The 20701-nt window shown below is 36.5% G+C and overlaps 1 long non-coding RNA gene across 1 annotated transcript in view; it reads right to left on the reverse strand.

Annotated features, from left to right (window-relative positions):
* Window positions 1-378: 378 nt before the first annotated feature.
* Window positions 379-20701, reverse strand: part of LOC134135983 (uncharacterized) — a 96152-nt gene continuing 75829 nt past the window's right edge. The window contains exon 4 of the long non-coding RNA XR_009957398.1: window positions 379-498. This is a non-coding gene — a long non-coding RNA (uncharacterized LOC134135983). The remainder of the gene's footprint in view (window positions 499-20701) is intronic.

Here is a 20701-nt window from a genome sequence, read left to right on the forward strand (position 1 = left end):
GCACATGAGATGGAGCACATCCTTATGTATATGTGCAGCAGAAAAGTCAAGTATAGATATAATGCCCAGATTGAAGGACTTCATTGTTCTCTTTGATATACAACACATACTCCTGCCTGGTCTCTGCACTGACATACAAAACTCCCAATGTTGGTAATAATAGAAAAAGAGCAATGAATTTTTTTGTTGCACATGGATATATAGATTACACCAAAAAGTCCAGAAAACAAAACTACAGAGATAAATAACACATTATAGTAGAAAAAGAGCTACATCAAAAGCTGTGAGCGACAGTGAAAGGCTGAGTAATGAAATGCGCTCACGTCATTGCTGAGTGTCAGGGAAGGTGCTGCAGTGAGAAGTCGTGCTGGTGGGAAGGCTCTCTCATGAAAGCTATCGTCCTCGGGGTCTGCAGCAAGCGGGACATTGCTAACGCTCCTCTGCCTTCGGTCGGTTTGACCCTGCTCATCGGACCCTTGCAGTGCCGGAATGGCGGATCTATGTCAGCCAGAAGAACATGAAGAAGGGAGTGAAAATACTGGAGAGAGAATAAAAACCTTGTGAAATTAGCTGACGTATATCAGTGTAGGGTAAAATACTCTCTCCTGGATTAAAGAAGGAGAATCAGAGGGAGAGGGGCTTGAGAGCAGAATGGCTGGGACGCACATGTTACTATGTAGCTCAGGGGACCATTTCACTCCTGTGGTTATATTTAAAGCATTTCAAAGCAATTTTCATTTCTCAAAAGGGAAATAAAATAAACCTGTTATTAAATTTATATGAGAACCTAATAAGCTATCAGAACACCCCCCAGTGATTTACATGAGGCACTCTTATTATCCATGGATCACTGACATAAAAGAGTATAATGACATCTGAAAGAGTACTTAGAGACCACTATTTTGTGTCAATGAGCAGTTAAGAAGCCCTTAGATTTTTGGAGCTTCAGTTTATTGTGTCAGTCTGCGGAGGAACAGACACTGAAGGCAGCAATATCTCCATATGATGGAGCCAACTGGCATCCTAACAACATGCTTGCTCTTATTATACTTGGAAGGGCTTTTTATTCATGGTGAGCTCCATATGAAATAATACTGCTTTTCATGATATTGCTGTATGTTCATATTCTGCAACACTGATATATGAGTTTGAATTTAAGAATATATATACATATATGATATGCATAAATCATAACAGCACAGACCCATCTCTACAAATAGAATCACCAAGTTTTTTCTTTCTTTTTTTTTTTAATTCAGACTTGTCATAACAGACTTTACTGCAGTGTGAGAATATAAGTGCTAATGAGTGTTTCTTTGCAGTTCATAATTACTATGAGTAATCCAGCATTTTTAAACTGTCATATTTACTGGATTAGATGGTTCCCTTACTGACCTAAGTGTGTAAAAAGAGGTGTTAGCCTCAGTCACCAGCTTGTTAAATTTGCAGGAAACCACCTTCAGGCTTTACTAATGCTGCCACTTCACTATCATCCTTCAAATACCTTCCTAGAAATTTTTATTTTCCATAGTACCAGAAAACTTCCACTTAGTCAGGCCAGGCTGACCATTATTATGAAGAGGACAATACATGCACTACATTTCCTTCTTTTTCCTTAGGTCCAGTTGTTGTCCCATTCGATTTACTTAAATTTTAAGCACTATCAGTAAAGGAAAATCTATTTATTCTGTGTTTGCACAACATCTAGTGCTGTGAGATATACTGCTTCCTGGCTGTGGTTGTTCAGTAACATCACAGTATATCATCATGCTAATAAATTCTGTCTCACTGAAAGGGCTGCTGATTCAGTGTGACATTAAAATCTGAGGCTCCATGATGCTGCAAAACCTGCCTCCAGAAGCCCAGCCTGAGACATAAAATGGGTGTTCTTTCGGAGCTGACTCATGACTTTTGAACACTTAAGGTTGAGTTTTATTTACTTTGACAATCATTTCTCTAAAATGTTTGAGTGAATATTGTTGAAAATATATATGATACACCAATTGACATCATCACCGATTAATAAGGCTGATCAATACTTTTCACAATCAAATCTTTCAGTGCATGATAATGTCACAAAAATGTAACTGCAAGTGCTAGAGTAATTCATGCCACATGTATGCAAGATGCTTGCTTTTTTGGTAGATGCAGATTTAGCAGGAAGTGAAAGGAAGTCCTATATGATCTATATAGGGTAGCTATTTACTTTCTTTCTGTACTCAGAGAAAAAAATGAAAATTAGATAAGGTACTATAGACAATAACTTTTGCCCTTCTTTTTCTCCAGCTTTGTGGTTTAATCTGTCCAGCTTTATGGAAGATTCAACTTTAAATTTCTCTGTCTGAGCACTATAGAGATTAAAATGTGATAGATAATATAGAGATTCTATAGAGATTAGAAGTTAAGGTGCAAAAACATTGGGATTTTCAGATGTGAAACTGCTGGAACTGTTCCGTGGGGAAAAATGATGAGTAAACCTGACCTTCTGAAGATTAAGTACCTTGGCTTGATCAAGCACAAGCACTGACTAACACCATTTCTACTTACTATGTGACCCAAAATTAGTATGAGTACCCAAGGTTATTTAAGGTAAAAACAATGCTGTAGAGTAACCATACGATGAAATCAGCAATTTTGTGAAACAGGATTCCTTATAGATAGTTTTGTATTTCGTTTTCACTAAAACAGACAAGCTGATTTGTTGAAGCACTGACAATTTTCTTTAATTACTTTAAACTGTACCCCATCCTGCACACATTCAAGGCGTTCATCACTAGCCCCCATACGCACATAACATCCATAACACTGAGCAACAGGAATGTCATGAAGACCAACACCCATTGTTTATGCCAAAGGGCAAGCAGATGTGCTATTCTAAGCACAAGCCTATTAGGCTGAAAAACCTTTTGTCTGTTAGTTATAAGGTATTGCTTGTCACTGTCCCCAGTATCCATTTGCCAATAGGCTTAGATCAGGCTCATCCTTCAGAATGCTTGCTACTCACTAATGAGACAAGTATCTTCTAGCCTGGCAAAGGATACCGCGCATTCCTAGATTAACAGAATGAGAATCACCACATATATTGACAGCCTCTTTCTTTATCATTACTGTTACTGTTGCAGACTCCCTTTACTCCTGTTAACTTGGGTAAAATACCAGGGGCCTGAAAGTGGTGAAGTATTTCTTCTGTCTTTGGCTGTTCTACAAACACAGGTACTGGACAAGCACAGCAAAAACAGTGCTTGAAGAGGGAGCAATTTCTACATTTTTTTGTTCATATGCTTTAAGCTTCTGGGCACCATCTCAGAAAGATATCAGCTGTTCAAAAGTTAATTTTTGCTTTGGGCTAGAGTTCACATTTGTTTTTTGAGCCTGCACAGTTTATACTTGGCCAGTCCAGCTGAATTTCTTTCAGCCATTCTCTGTTAAGCAAAGCATGACCACTATACTATAAAACAAAGGATTGGCATATGCTGTTTACAGTTATCACTTGCCTCTGCACAATAATAGCCTGAAGAACAACAATTCCTGAGTACGTTCAGAGGTACTACAGGTTTTCTGTGTTTTACTTTCCTTCGTAGTCGTTGGCTATTCTGCAACAAAATGGTAGAAACAACAGGCCCTGTTTCAGGCTCCAATTTAAGCATTATTCCCTGCCTCTAAATTAAATAGACATAGAGATGCTATGTGCTCTGTGCTCTCAGAGTGGTTATTTGCAAGATGGAAAATCAGATATTCTTTATCATTGCCCTTAGGAGACAGTAGTTTTACTTTTTGCACTGACTCAGGCATTTTCCAAATATGTCTGTTACCTGCAGTTCCTTCAGAATTTGTCCTTGAACCTGCAATGATTAGTAGTGGGAGATTGTTTTCCTCACTGGAGGCACCTAATCTTTCAGTTCTCTATGCTGTGCTTTCTGAGCTAATTTATTTGTTGTATAAGCTTCATGAAGTGTTGTAACTCTCTGGCACCTTCAAAATAGCAGTATTTACTGCCCATTTGGGGGTCAAATCTACTTCTGTCAAAAACTGCCCTTGGATTGCTTTATTTTGCATAACACTCACTAACCATTCTCTTAATGTGTCATTTAAACTCCCTCCAAACTGGCAATGCCCATTTAATTGCTTTAATCCACTCACATACTCAGCAAATGTTTCATTTTCTTGATTCTGTCTATAAAAGCAAAAATGCTTTGTAATCACAAGTGGCTTTGGAGATAGGTAATTTTGTAGAATTTCCACAATCTCAGCAGAAGTTTTGTCTTTTGCTTTAACATCTGTAAGGCTATGCTACAGGATATAGCTTTGGTCATCATTACACTCCACAAAACAGGCATCTTTCATATACTAGTGATATCATAAAATAAAGTTCAAAATTTCCAGTGTAAGTAGCACAATCTTTCACTGAGCTAGCAGATACATGATATTGTCCAAAATGCTTCTGCCCTTTTCTCTTATCACCTACTCCAAATAATCAAAATTAGTCTTAGCACAAATATTGCAGTCTGCCAAATCAATGATAAGTTCCTCTTTCTAGACAAGAATTGTTTCAGTCTAACCTGTATTAAGATTCTGCTCTCACTGCCAACCAGACATTGAATTCTAGGCATGACTAAAACAGGAAAAAGGAAAAAAGCTACTTGATTATCTGGCAAAGTGGTTCATTGCTACTCTGATAGGGTTCCAACAACTGCTGCACTGGAATATATGGAAAGTCACTCCATGAGGCGAGTCACTCTACTAAACACTACAGGCATGGCTCTCTATTTAATTGCACTTACCTCAGAAACTTTGTTTATTCAGTGCTCAGAGCAAGTCATATCTGTTGACGAACCAGGATTTTGGGATAAGGGACAAGATCATTGTACTTTCCTCCTTTTGTGGGCATTCATGTTGAGGTTCAGGGCCTGAGACTCATGTATGTTCACAACCACAACTAAAGTGGGTGATGCTGTCATATGGTACTATGTGCCACCAAGTAACTTGGCCAGATCCATGTACAGCGAAGTCACTGAAGGGCATTCAGACTGAAGGTAACTGTGAAGCCTTTAATCTGTGAGCCTGAGAACATGTTCAAATAACGTTTTTCATTAAAACTTTGGCAATCCATTTAACAGTGTATATGCCATGCACAGAATCATTTAACACGGTTTAGATGGCACACAGGGCAGGATTCAGCTCACTGAATAAGACATCTTCATTTAGTTTGTTATCTGTGAGATCTGGACATTAAAGTTCCCCTTACAATCAAAAGGAATTTGCTCAATAGCAGAGTTTAAAGCATGGTTCAGCTGACCAAAGACAGACATGTCTTAGTTTGTTCAGCTTGCCCAAACACAAGCCATGTGACATGCCCCCAGAGAGTCCTTCACTGGTCTAGCACTCAGGATCTGGGACTCAGGGCATCCAGAGAAGCAGCTGGAGGTCTGGTGGGATAAGGAACCTTAGATAGCATTAGACCTGTGTGGTTAGACAACGGAGCTGAGCTCTGGATATCTACTTTAATGTGAGGTAAATAGCTCTCTGTATTCCAGCAACTGTACTAAATAAATCTCCGTTGACTATAGAGAGATCCTCATTACGGTTACCTATAAGAACTTACAGTTTGTTGTCTTTACCTGCGAGCAAAATCCCATTGTGATAATGGGCTCACATACAGTAATTCAGTTAGCTGTTTCTGTCCTTAGTTTCTTTATTCCTCATCTTTAAAACTGGGACAGTACTGCTCCTTCAGGGCCATTAAAGGGTAGTCATGTGCTACAGGGAAGCACACTATAGAAGCATACAAGAAGGAAATCAATAATTTGCTCTCCACAGCAGGTTTTAACAGCTTTCTATGTATGAGGTATGATAATATGCAACAAACGGTAAAACAAATGTGTAGATCCTTCCTGAGATAAACACCCTGCTTCCTATGCATTGAATAAGAATACAGTCAAAAAAGAAGTACATGATCAAAGAGTTAATGATTTGGTTACAGCAGATGAATAGAGGAGACAGACTCTGCAGACAGCCTTCATGGAGATGTATCCTAACTCTGAGTCTTTCTTTTTCATTCTTAGCAACATTTGAAATGTGGTTTTGTACATATTTTACATGTGGAATATTTATGGCTACTTAAACTCTCCTTTATTTCCCTGTTTTCTCCTGAAAAGAACAAGATCAGTAGAAGTGCGTAACAATTTTACTTCTTAATCTACTATTAAGATCAACAGAGTGAAAATCTATATGTGTTTTTGAAAATATCCTTTTGGCCTAAAAAATACATCAGCTGCCTCACCTCCAGTTACTACCTGTCCTCTGAAAAACAGGATGTAGCTACACATACTGGAGATTTAAATAAATCAAAACAAATATTTTATTATTTGAAAATAATTATTTACTTGTGTGATGGCATTACGAAAATGTGATGATGCTGCCACCAGCAATTATGTCTTTAGTCTGTTCACAGACAACTGTTGAATACTTTTGTGGGGCAAACTATGCCATGGATAGATCAGAGGGACCTCCACAAGTCACTACAAGCCTTCACTCCTTGCATGTTAGAAGGGCTAAATCTGCCTACTTCACTCCTGACACTTATTCATCTAATCCATCCATAAAGATGTCCAATGATAGATTCCTTGCACTCCTACGCCTGGGGAAAAAAATTAAAATATTACTTGTCTTTATGTAGCTTAAACCACGTGATGATTTCTTTGAGACAAGCAGGGAGGCAAGACCTTCCTACAGAAAGTTCTACATCCTGAGTAGATCTGTAGACCTCAGTGGCGCAGTTGTCTGACCACGTCTGTCTAGCCTTCTCCTATAATGACTTCTTTTAGAGCATAATTCATCTGACCTATTTCATAGATCTACAGCAGAATAAGACAAATTGTGCCCTAGAGCCCACTGACTACTGAGTAGGTCTATAAATGGTGTAAAAGAAGGCAAGTGAAAGTAGCTCTGGTACGTCTGCGTGTAACTGCTGGTAAGTTCAGCTCCCAGTGCTCAAGGGAATTCTTAACACACTGTCTTCCTAAATAGTGTAGGGCTTTCTAAATCTTATCATTTCTAAAACTCTTTTACCTGGTAATGTGTTGCTTTCTAGAAAGACCTTATATATAAACAGTGCAGTTTTAACTTATACCATCACTGAGGGATTTCTTTTTTCTTTTTCTTTTTTTTTTTTTAATCAAGTCTAAAATAAATAATATAATGGTGTTTGCCTTTAGTTATACAAAATGAAGGAACAATATTAATTTATTACTTACTTCTGGCCCCTTCACAAAAACCAGATAACACATCAACAAAGTTGAACAAAATTAAGATGTGGGTGTAGAGTCTATACAACTAAGTGGCCACTTCTTCCTCATGTAATAAAAGGTGTGATATGAGGCCTTTATCTCCATTTTCTCCCATCCCTTTCTTCCCCCAAAATAAAAAAGGCCCATACTTTTCTCTATATCTAAACCTCATTTCTGAGTCTGAATATATTAGTATAATCAGACCCAAACATTAAAATGAATCTGAAAGCCCAGTGAAGGTATCACAAGCCTTTTTCTGGCTTAATCCTCCACTCAAAAATATTGATAATATCAGGAGACACATTCTCAAGTTTTAAGAAATTTGGGTATACAAGCCACTTTATTTTCAGTAGTAAATATAATGATAATCTTGTCTCAGATTTTGAAAATATTGTCATCTTTTATTACTTAAAGAAATGCTGAAGAACTGTAATGTAAATATAGTAATTTACCTGAAGATAAACCATAAGCTATTTAAAGGCACATATTAAAGCAATGTTTATTCACTAGAATAGCTTTGGATATAAGAGACCCAAGCAACTCAAGAACAAAATTGTATTTAAAATTACTACATCTATTTTTTTCTAGTGTTTAGCTGGAAAGAATTCATTGCTTCTAGCAAGAAGGAAAAAAGGTTCAAGGTGGAGAAGAAAATAAAGATGCATACATGGTTTCCTGCTGAAATGCAGATCAAACATGAAAGTTGCACATATTTCATCACGGATTAAGAATCATCTGAAAGGGTTTTGAAGAGGATTACAGAATATTCAAGATGAAATGACTCAGACTTGGTGCTAGATCTTGATGGCATCCAGATTCGTGAATGTAATAATTGCTTTGCCTTAGGTTCCTCTGGCAGTTTCTAGCGTTTAAGGAGGTTTGCCATCTAATCTACATAAGACTATATGCAGCTGATGATTTTACTATTTGTTACCTACTATCTGTGTCTTACAGTAAAAACACATATGCTTTCGAAGAATATGCAGTGTAGTAAAAGACTTCTATAAGTCTTTGTAAAATGATATAAACAGCTGCTTTTTTCTTCCTGAGCACACTGAGAGTTAGCAATATTTTTCATTCTACTTTCCTAAAATCATTCTGTAGTTTCATTTGATTTCAAGATATTTCTTTGCTACATATCTTAACCTTCTGAGCACTATTACAGAGCTAACTCAATAGTGAAAATCAGGAAAAAATAACTTAAACATTTGAACAATGCTTGAGCAGTATAAAAAATTGCAAACAATACAAAATACTAAAAGCAGAAAACTATATAGAAATATACTTTTAATGAACCCATTTGGTTCAATGTGTGTGTGTGATATCACGAGTGTGTTTTATATATTTGGGCATGGTATTTCCCAAAGTAGCTCCATCACTAAATTTCTTTGGGAGTCAATAGACTGCGGATAGTGCAGAAAACACAGCTCACCTCTTCAATGTTTTAAACCTTAGAGGTTAAATTACTCTCTCTGCAGCATAATCTATTCTTGTGATCAGAAATGGAGTTCTTTTGCAAACATTTGTTAACCAAATAGAGATTTAATTCAAAGTTTTAGCACACTAATGTATGTTTAGAGGGGATTCATGTTACAGTATCTCTCTGAGATTACAGGGAACTTTTTAGTATATGGAAGGTTCACTGTGGTCATAACTGCTTTATTTCCTCTTTCCCTTATAGTCTCAATATACCGCTTTCTGCCATGACTATTCATAAATGGTATTTTCCTACACAAGTCCATAGGACAGTGTTCTTAGTAAACTGAGAAAAACAAATGAAACAAAAGTAGTTTACAACAATAAGAAATGGTCATAAGACTGTCATCTGAATATTTTATTTCAAACTGAACCTTGAAACAGATTTGTTTCTCAATATTGGCTGCTGATATCATAAGCTGAGGTAAAAACTGGAATTCAGACAGTACTCCAAAATCTGAAGACTTTGAAATCCAGGGTTTCATCTAAATTTTGTAGACCAGCCCCATCTGTACGTTATATAAAGCTGCACGGAACTAATGAGACAAATGACTAATGTTAGGTGTTGTTTATACCAGATTGCTTCAGTCTGAATGTGTAGATTTTTTTGGTAGAAATATCATCCACATTGTTTTTTGATCCACTGATTAAATATATGGAACAATCATGTGATAAAGACTGGAAGAATCAGAAAATACTGAGCTTTGAAGAGGCAGAAAAAATGTTTTTATATGCAGGTTTTAAATACTGAAAAATGTGAGTACCTTCAAATTGTGTGGTTTTTTTGAAGTCAGAGTCCACAAACAAACTGTATCTAAGTTTCACAAACCATGCTGGAGCTATGTACTGGTAAAGAAGTGACAGTATCAAACACAGTGATAATCCAAGAATCATAGCCAAATATTTTGAGGAAGGCAAGCTGTATTTTCTGAGTTACTTTTAATACAAAACACTTGTCCTTTGAAATACACACCTAGTGCCCCTACATATACACATATATATGTCAGGTAAACGGCATAGAGAAACAAATTGTACTAAATGGATCCTAGTCATGTGCCTTGCAAGATGGAGCCCAGATTTCAGAAGAGCACAAAAATGAGCTTAGAGATACAGTGTGCCTATATAAAAGTTGACTAGACCCTTAATGTGACCCAGTCTTCATAAAGCTTTTCTACTTGCTATGTTTTTAACATTGTGGACGCTTTGCTCCAACTTTTTTTTTTTTTTTTCCTGGCCGTGAGTATCTTCATATCTTCATTCTGAGTTTAATCATGAAGCAAACTAAAATGCCAGGATCAGTTCAGGCAATGATTTTCAGACGTATTAGTCTTCCCAGTCTGCTGCCCAATCTGGGCACTTTCCAAATTTATCTGCAGATACAGAAGTGATATTTGAACAGAGTTTGGAATACTGAGGAAAACCTGGGAAAAAAAGTGCTTCAGATATAATGAGCACCAGAAGTAAGTCAGTGGTGTAGATAACGATAAGTTCCATTCTGCTTCCAAAAAGAACAATTTCATCCTTTTTTTTTTCTCTACATTTTTTTTTTATTTTTAGTTTTGGTAGAGTGTTTTGTTAAATAAAATGACATAACAAATGTGTTAATCCTGTGGAAACAAAAAAGTAACTGCAAACTATTTACTTAATGAAATATGAATGTATAAGAGATGGTAGTCTTTATCTACAATATTGACATGCAATTAAGAAATAAAAAACTAACAGATATTGTTAGCTGCTGTACTTTCAAAAAGCAGGGATGTGTGTCGGGGAATGAGATATCTTGATGTTATCAACCATAAATTTTCTAAGGATTTGTCCAGTTGTAAATAGTTTTCAAAACTTGATGAGCGAATAATTTACATCTCAGAAAAGACCTTTTGAGGAAAAGGAGTAGCTAGTGTGATAAATTCCATTAAGTTTAAAAAGTCTTTTTGGCTAGCCTTTAACAATTTTTTTAAGTTATTCCTTTCTGTAAAGATGCTATCAACCGTTCTGCTGCTGGAAGCTGTAGCTAACTTTACAACGGCACTGGTTAAGACATATTATTGTTGGTGCTAACTCAGTACCTTCAAGACAGAACTACTTTGTAAAAGCATAATTAAAATTCTGGATATTTTAGTAGGTCTCAGATTAATCCTATAGTATCAAAACTTTTTATTTATTGATTCATTGATTTTTCCATCCACAATGAAGTTCTTTGCAGATTTTGTGGACAAGGCTGTAGCACAGATGAGATGCAAACGAATGACAGATTATTTTGAAAGTGGAACAAGAAAAACTCCTTAGTGAACTCTTAATGTTTACTGAGGCAATCTTGTTAGGAAACACTCTCTATGAAACGGTTTGTTCATTGTTGGCACTATTAAACATAGCAGTATTACTGTAGAATTGATGGATGTGTGTTTCATTGTCCTCTGTTTTATTATTGCTTGCCAGTTTTGTATTCTTAATGTCATGTTAATCTGATATTTTCTGACAGTCGGATGACTAATAGGTGCAGCACTTTGAAAGAGCCCTCTGCATATAGAGAGTTTAGCAGAGGTTTAATGTTTTCTATAGACAATATTCTGAAAGTCAGTTCCATTTCCCAGCAAAGGTAAGAGGACCAAATACCTTGAATAACTTTCTTAAGATGCTAATACATCTTGAGACAGCTTTTTAGCAGCAAATGTAAAACCCACACCTCCGTTCCCTAGTACTTGCAAACTTAATCTGCTGATACAGTTATAGTGGGATCCAAATCAGCTTGTATTTCCAATTAATAGCTGCACATTTTCCTTAATAAATTGTTAGATTTTTCCATTTAGAAAATATTAATACATTAAAATGCTAGGGGCTTCTGTGAGGATTACAGAAGACAAGCAGAATGAGCAGAACATCATTAATCTTCTGGGTCACTTACTTACATTTAAGCTTGCATTTTCAATGAACTTTGTTGGAGAATAAGAAATTATTTAGAAACTTGTATCCAGCAAGTGAATGGACTATATGCTATAAGGGAAGTTCTAAAAGCAATCAGATACAATTCACATGAGAATAGAATTACAGTGTTTGACTTTCAACTTAGCTGTGAAGTTCCTTGCTACACGAAACAACAGAAGACTAGGATTTGGGGCACTTTATTCCTTTATTTCTAGAGTAGGACATATAGCCTAAGACACTCAGGTTTAGGATTTCTTCTGAATTATGTAGAGCAGTGCTGTGAAATAATGTCTCCCTATCTAATTACCCTAAATACTGCGTTACTAGCTATTCTGGGTTAGATCAGGCTCTTGAAGTAGAGCCAGTTCAAGCCAATTCCTACCAGTGACTGAAATTCTGAGAAAGTAACAACAACACTAACAGGTTTTCAAGAACATTTTCCATTTCAATAAATAGGTGTTTCTTAATGAATCACTGAAAATTTCGAAACTACCTACCCAAAACAATGGACAATGTCTCACAGAGTCTCACTTTTCCCTATTTCTTTTTTATCTATTACAAAGATTTTAGCAGCAGGAGTATGACTGATCGGCGCTAATCTATGCCTCCATAGTTCTACCTACATTATGATTAAATGAATTTATACATATATATATATATATATTTTCTTCTTTAACTAGTATCCACAGGTAAACAAAATAGCTTTCTCCTTTAACTCAGAGAGCTAGCCTAAACTAATCACAATCTTGTTGCAAAGTCATGAATAATTTCACTTAAGACCTTTGGATCATATAACTGCATAGTAAACAGTAGCATTTTCTGACATTTATGTGTGCGGCCAGTGATAAACCTATGACATAACTGAACTTCATTATGGGAAGCAGGAGTTCTGTTCATCTCATTAAAGAGATATGAAAACCAATTGTGCATGTTATGACTTTTTGGTGTCTAAATCTGTGTTGCAAAGCTAATTGGATGATTCCTAACTGTGATAAATTTGAGGAATAACTGATTATTTCAGGATAGTTAGTTATTTTTTTAGGTAGAATACTACTGGCATAAACTGTTTCAGAACTATTTATCATACTTTCTTAAGGGTTTTTTTCAGAAGCAAAAACCATCCACATATTTCTCCATATTTTAAAAAGCGATATGATGGAATAATTCTGATGCCACATCCTTCTTGTAGCTTTCATTCTGCATAAGTTTTACTGGCAACTAAGAAATGCTGCAGTTTAAAAGCATGCACTCATTCTATTTCCTTTAACAAAGGACAACATTAAACATATTTACTACAAATCATGGAGTTAAACCAAAATGCCTAAAAATAACACACTCCTCTCAGTAAAGAGTATGGAAGTAGGGCTCTTTGAAAGCTGGAAAAAAACATTGGCAATCAAAGGCTACACAAAAGTAATTTTATTTTTATTACAAACAAAGAATGTTTTCCCAAGAGTGCTGATGCCTGCCAGAAAATAAATAAGAAACAAGGATAAAAGAAAGAATAAAAGATTACTTGAGTTAAACTGCTCAGCCAAGTTTTCTTCAACTACTCATACCCATGAGGAGCTGGGTTTCTTCTGTGGGCAGCCACAACTGATGGAGCTGTCAGCCATCAGAATTTGTAACAACCTACAATATTATTGTTCAGGCAGCCTTAGCATCTCCACTTTCGCTGCATCATTCTACAGTCACATTTCTAAACCTGACTGTAGATCTGAAAGCCACCAGTCTTTCTTCTTAAACTACAGCTTAGTACTGATTAGACCTGAAGGAAGATCAGACTAAGAGTAAAGGAAAGAGAATGACTAAATAATAAAGGATTAAAAGAAAACAAACAAACAAACAAATAAGCTGATCCCCCAGAACACAAAACATAAATTAAATGGGCACAGGAGTGTTCATTATTGAAAGGTTTTTAAAAAGACTAAAAACTGAAGGCATCCATCCATCATTAAGCCATGGCAGCTAACCTTTGGATGTCTGACTTGACTTTGGAATAAGAATAAATGAAGAAGAAGAATTAGCTAGGAAAAACATTACTATGAACAAGTAAAGCAAGACTTGCATTCAGTTGACTAATCAAGACAAGCAGCTAACGTAATATCAAACATCCCTCTGCTGACCAACTAGGGCTGTTAATAAGTAATAAGATGACTAAACTTAACTACATGACCGTTTCTCCACTCAGATGTAGAGCCAGTTCCTGAGGCTAAAAGCAAGTAGGAGTTCTGTTTTTTCAGCTAGGTCCAGAAAAAGGTCTGCTCAGACAGAGCATTCTAGCTGTTCCTGCTCCTGTGCAAGTGCTGAGAAGGCATTTTGCTAACAGAAGGAGCCCCCTCAAGACAGGAAATGGGCTGTTGGATGACTTAGGCCTGCCACTCCCCTTGCTGTCTCAGGTCATGCATTTAACTCCTGCTCCACTTTGGCCATTGCCCTAGTCCCAACACAGATCAACAGCTGCAGTGCAGAGAGATTTATCTCTGAAGGTTACTCATCCCTCAGAGAAGTGGCTGACAGTAGGACTCCTTGGGGATTACTAGGAAAGGAAGCGCGGAACTCTGCAGGAAGTGTTAGGTGCCAATTTACACTAAGTGCCAGAATGCTGTACTACAACTTCGTGTGCAGGTGTGTGTGCTAAGCCTGAAGTGGGGGATTTGATAAAATAAGCCTCTTTGCACATACAAAGATAAGATTAAGAAAGTTGAAGGTTCAAAGGCAGAAACTAGAGTTTCCCCGTTGGCTTGTTTCAGTGCACACTTTGATCCAAAAGTTCATTAGCTGCGTAAGGACCCATGAACTAGTCAGAGGGGTGCCAAAGTTGAGCACATCTAATACCACCTCTCCAAGTTGCAGCTTCACATGCAAATCCAACTGTAGCTGCTCTATTTCGGAAGTATAGCCTGGTATAGTGTCCTCAAAAACCTACTCTAGAGTCCAGCACATTTAGTCAGGATGTGGGTCAACATGGCTATACCCTGAAAATTTTCAAATTGCTGATAAAGAAGTTCCCATCAACACCCTTCCTGTTGAGACTGGACTAGGACACATGGGAGAATATGATCACTCAAGAAGTTACAAGGAGTGTGTGCAATAATTAATTTAAATTAATCTATATTTTCTGACTAAAAAAAGAGGAGGAGAAAGTAAGAATGTTTTGACAAAAAAAATGAACAGATGTGGTTGTGATGGACATGCACAGAACTATATTAGCTCCTCTTACATGATGGGGTGCTGGGGGGGCTGGTGGCTCCTCACGGCAGGGAGGGAGGGAAGCGACAGCAGGGGCAGTTAGTGCCTCGAGATCATGACACTGAGGTGTATAGAGGCAGCAAGCGACTTCCTTCCCAGGTAGGGAGGATCTGCACAGTTAGGTGAAATCCCAAATGTTAGTATTTTTGCTTAATGTTTCTTGCAGTTCCAGATGGAAACCTCACCAAAGCTACTATTCTCAGATTGATTTTCAAGACTTAGCTTTGGCTTTTTTCAGAAATAAAGCAAGAATTGCTTTTTCTTCCTGTAATTTTTTATGGCTTTTCAACTTACAAAAAACTTGGGAGTAATTGATTCAAGTTTGGTTTGACTTTAGGGTGAATTTTCGGTCAACTCTTATTTTATCAATGCTAATTTTCTCATGGTTAGTTTAAGGACAGCAATAAATTATTAAAGCACCTTTTCTAATTGCAACTTCATTTCCATCTAAAGTGAAAGACAGACTCTTACCTGGTGATTACCAGACAAGCAGTTAAAGAAAAGATAGACAGTTTCTGTGGCTTTACTAAATAAGATTGATTTCAGCCTTCTATATTTTTGGAAAATAAGCTAGTAGATTCTTCTTTAAATTTTTGAAATATATATATACCTATTACCTTCACATTTGCAAAGTAAAGACTGAGACTTCACCTGTTGGATATAAAACATAGAAAATATACAAATATGAGGCTCTCTTTATTTCATATAATGAACTGAAAAATATTTTACTTCTATTAAGAAGTTTATTTATTCAGAACACTTGATATTAAAGGGAGGTTTGGGTTTTTTGGGTTTTGTTTTTGGTTTAGTTTGGTTTTGTTTAGGTGTTTCTGGATCATTTATTTTGTCAATTAGAGTATGATTTTTAGTGTTTAGCAAAGATATTGATCTTTGAGACTGCTAACTAGAACATATTAGGAGTTTGCTGTCAGTAGCATAGAGCCATATCTGTTTAGAAAAAGGCATTAGGCTTTCTTCCTCAATTTCCTTTGTAAATTTTAATGGAAGGACATTTTAGTACTTAAGAATTCTAGAAAGGTGTTTAGAGCATCTGTGCTTTCTTGAAAAGCAGCCAACACATCATCAACACATCTCGGCTGCAATCTCTCCCTTGGCTTGGATTCCAGCACAACATTCTGTCCAGAAGATGATATGAAGATATTAGTAAACACTAGACTAAAAACTGTTTACAAGGGTTTAGTGACAGAAGGCAAACAAGGCCACAAATAAAAAGCCAGCAAGCTCTTGTCAGAATGATGTGAAATTGCAGGTGGATATGCTCTGGTTCATACTCAGGCTCTGTTATTAACCTCATAGGACCAGAACATTATGTCCTTTACCAAGCTGGAAGGAGCAGTACAAGAAAGATCTTCCTTTTACTGCAGGAAACAGAAAATCAGAACCCTTAATGTCACACATCCACCCTCACCACAGCAGAGGAGAAGGAGTAAAGGAGCCAGGGAGTAACAGAGCCTCAGTTGGTTGTACAAGCTCATGGGTGACCAGGCAACGAAGAATGGAGGGAAGAGGTTTCTGTAAAGGTGTGAAGGTGAGCTGGGTTCTTCTACTAAGTGAGAAGGTGAGCCAGGTTCTTTCACTGTCTAATTCATGGGCTTGCACAGTTATACACACAGCTTACATATGGTTAGATCCAGTAATAAAATAGTATTAAGGTAAGGGAACTCCAAAAAAAAAAAAAAAAAAAAAGCATATCTCTTCGATCAACTCTTGCCCATGCCAGATTTCTAAATTATAAACTAGGCTATCCAAATTGGAGTAAAAGCCAGAACAAACCCTTGATCACATGTTTTCTCTTGTAAGGTGCAGCAGAGCATATATCTACTGAGCAGCCAGAGTGAGGAGCAGAGGTGCCTGGATCTCATTCTGCAGAGCAGGTAGAACTTTGTCATTGATACCCATGTCTACCTGTGTCATGTCTGATCTTCAGATTATGCAATATGCAGCAGCCACCACCTCTCACATTTTTTTCCCTCTACCTTTACCATTTTTCTGCCATGAAGAAGATCTTGGTAGCTTTTGTTCTTCTAAAATAATTTTCCAGATCTAAACTCCCTTTAAAAATAACAGATATATCGGTGTCTAAATGGGCCATCAGATGACTCTTTACAAAGAATGAAATAGACAGATAAAAATGTTGGAAGAGATGCATTTGCTTTCCACTGGCCACTGAACATTCTCTCACATGGTTTGGATTAACAGAAATACTGTCCTTCAAAAAAAAAAAAACATATTATTGTTCTTTTGGGGTTCATAAATTCTATTAGAATGTTGCGTCAACTTTGAAATAATCCAGTAAAAACATCCTCCTACACTAGATTCCTAATATAATTCAGTGTTTGTGGTGAACTTGAAGGCAAAAAGTCAATTAAAGTAAGAAGAAAAGAGTTCAGAGAGTGTCATTCAGAAGAGCTGATTTTTTAAAAAAACTTAGTTGAGTATTTTCTATTAAATATGAGTAATATGAGAAAATAAATAAATGACAAGTTTGCTAATTTTATAGCCAATATTTTAACTGCTAATGGCTGCTTTAGCTTTCTGTATTACAATGAAAATTCACATATCTGCATAAAGTTGCTCAACCCTGTTGTGATTTAGCATACCTGCCTAGTTGTTCTCAGCTGTGCAACTGGCATACCATTTCAGAGAGGTTAAGTTAGTATATTTATAGGAAAGAATTTCATTAATGACTGCTGTGCTAATAAAGAATTATTGGATTTGAACTCTGCTCCACCACACCCACTCCCTTCCTTTGCTAATACATTTCTCCCTTCTCTACATTTCTCCCCAGTATGCTTGCCAAAAAATAAAAATAAATAAAAGTAAAGCGTGTCTTAGGATCTGCCCTACTTGCAGCAGTAAGGATTTCCATTCTAACAAAGGATTTATAAATCATTAGGGAACCTTGTTCTCAGAACTCTTTGTATCCAAGCCATAACCCAAAGATGTCTATCTTGCAATGTAAATATGAAAAGCATTTGGAACACAAAATCTTTGTATGTTCCTAGTTATACATATTTTAAAAATGAAGGATTTACACATTTACCTTTCCCTATTTCTTACTTTTATTTTTTTACCTCCCTTTCTTGTATCCACTCACAGCTATTTTTCTATCATCATTCTGTGAGCTCCTTTGTACCCCGAAAGGTTCTAACTTTTACAAAATGTACCACTACGAACCTTCCACTGTAAGCTTTCATTGACAGCCATACACTATCCTCCAGTTCCACTGCACGCACAAGTCAGAGTGGAAGTGGTCTGGCAATGCCCTTTCCTTTCCCCTGGAAAGCCTCCCAGCCACAGTGTGCAGTATAGAAAATGAATGAGTGGCAATAAAAGTAACATAGATTCACACTCTGCAGCCACTTACAAGAATAGAGTGAGAAGACACAACCTAATTACAGCTTTCATGTACAGTGATAGATTCCTTCCAGTGGTTTTGTACATAAACTTGGCACAGCAAAAAGGACATTATAGACATTTTGCAAGAAAGCCTCTGATTTTTAGCCTGTTCAAAACTGGTCACATTACATTTCTCCTTTCTGCAATGTTTGTCAGCTACATGCCAAAGAAAGAGATCTAACACTCTGAGTGTTTGAAAGTCCTTTTCAAAAATGATGCTAGTGGCTGAATTTCAACGGCAAAGTAACCTCACATATCCAGACTATAAAACACTGTGGGAACTTTTAAGATTGTTAATGTTAGGTAATATCAGCATCTTTTTGCACCATTTGTTCCCCTGAAGTCAAATTGCTCATGGATCAGGATATTGCTTAGTAGGAATGTCTTGCCTGAGGAAGGAATAAAAGAGATAAAATATCAAACCAAATATAATGAGGATAGTTTCATAATCATCTCAGGCATCTTGATAATGAGGGTATCATCCACCTATATGCACAAAGGAAAGTTATCATTATGAATCTCAAGCCAAATGCAAAGAGGTCCAGTTACAGCAGCTGCCACCAAAGAAGTCACCTTCTAGTGAAGGTAATCTGACAAGACAAACAAATATGCAGAGGTAAAACTGGGATATACTGCTACTTCCACCTCCAGTGAACAGAAACCCCAGGAGACAACAGGTGCCTGCAGCTGACATACGATGCTAAAGCTTTATATTTACCAAAGGTAAGCCAAACACTTTTCAACAAAGAGAAAGGAGTTAGACAAGCATCTGTCCTGGCCTTCAACACAGGTAGCTAAAGAAGGGAGCTGTCTTACCCAAATATTTCAGTCTTTGCTGTTCTCATCTTAGAAACCAGGGCTATATTTAAATAGAAACCATACCATCTAGATTATCTAACCCTTGATATTTCCCCGCAGTTCCATTATAGCTGCTTGCTGATAGAATCAATCCCTAAATATTTACACCCCAAAGATGACATAGATAATGGCAATTTTCAGAAAACTTTCCGTCTTTATAAATCAATAAGAATGTTGCAAACTATGCCAAAAAACAAGTCTGGTCACTTTGCCAGTTGAGTCATGCACTCAGAAAGAGTAAAATATGGTATTAATGTGTTGCAACTGTGTGTAATGTGAAAAGTCTTTCATTTAATGGAATTGCTTCCTATTAGTAAGAGCCCAAAGGTTGAACTATTCTGTCACCTAGAACCTGTAACTTGCATGGAGACATTTCAAAGCAGCCAAGTCTCTCTGAACGTCCCAGAATGTTATTCAGGCAAGTGCAAATTCTTGTAAGAGGTTCCAAGGTGAAAGAGGAATTTCTCATCCTCAATGAAGCATGACTTTGTTGCTGGAAGATTCTATATCCAGACATTAAAAACTATCCAAGCTTCTTAAAAGCAAACACAACCAAGAACTTCACATACTCATGCTTTCAATTGCCTTTCAAAATCTCCCATGGCTTTTGTGCAATATACACAAGATTGAAAAGCATACAATTATGTGAAATGATAGAATTAGTAGAGATCCTTGCTCAGCTCAAAATAGAAGCAGGTAAATATTTTCATCGTGATAAACATACTAGAACACAGTTGCCATTTCTGAGCTGAGAAGTTTAAGTCAACCTCTATGATTCTGAGCTTACTGAAGTTAATGGAAATCTTGACATTGCACTCTTTAGATTTGATCACCAGATAAAAATGGAAAAAAAATATGTTAAGGAAATAATATAGTGACACATTATTAACTTCCATATCTTTAAAACAACTTTCAAATTTGTTTCAGACTTATGAGAAAGCAAAATAACCTGTTAAAAGATTAGGCATGCAAAATTTCAAATTGGTTGTGGTGGAATAAGTGGTAAAAATATAAAATCTGTCCTCCCAAGACAGACTGTTTACTTATACTTACGGAGAGACCACATTTCACAAAATGCTCTTAGAAAAATTGCCTAAGTTAACAGTTCATTGACATTTATAAAAATATTTTTAATATTTCATTAAATGGGAGGTTAAAGATGATTTATTGTTTATTTTCCTTTAAATGTATTTTTTTAATTTACATTAAAAATAGTTTATTGAAATACTCTCATTTTAGCTGAAGATATGACTGGAACAACAAGTCTCAAAATCTCTTTTCTTTCAGTGGCATATTATTCTGTTGACATATTGAAATTGAAATCTGTCCAAAAAACCAATGATCTCAACGGAGTTTCAATGGAAATTTCACACTCTGTATCAATTGCAACTGAATTTCATGTTAAGGGGCATTAACTCTGTCATTTCATCATTTGTTCTAAATATTTCATACTAGGTGTTAAGATATATATGCTAGGATAGGATTGG

This window comes from Rhea pennata, chromosome 2 (genome assembly GCF_028389875.1).
Source record: "Rhea pennata isolate bPtePen1 chromosome 2, bPtePen1.pri, whole genome shotgun sequence".
Lineage (NCBI taxonomy): Eukaryota > Metazoa > Chordata > Aves > Rheiformes > Rheidae > Rhea > Rhea pennata.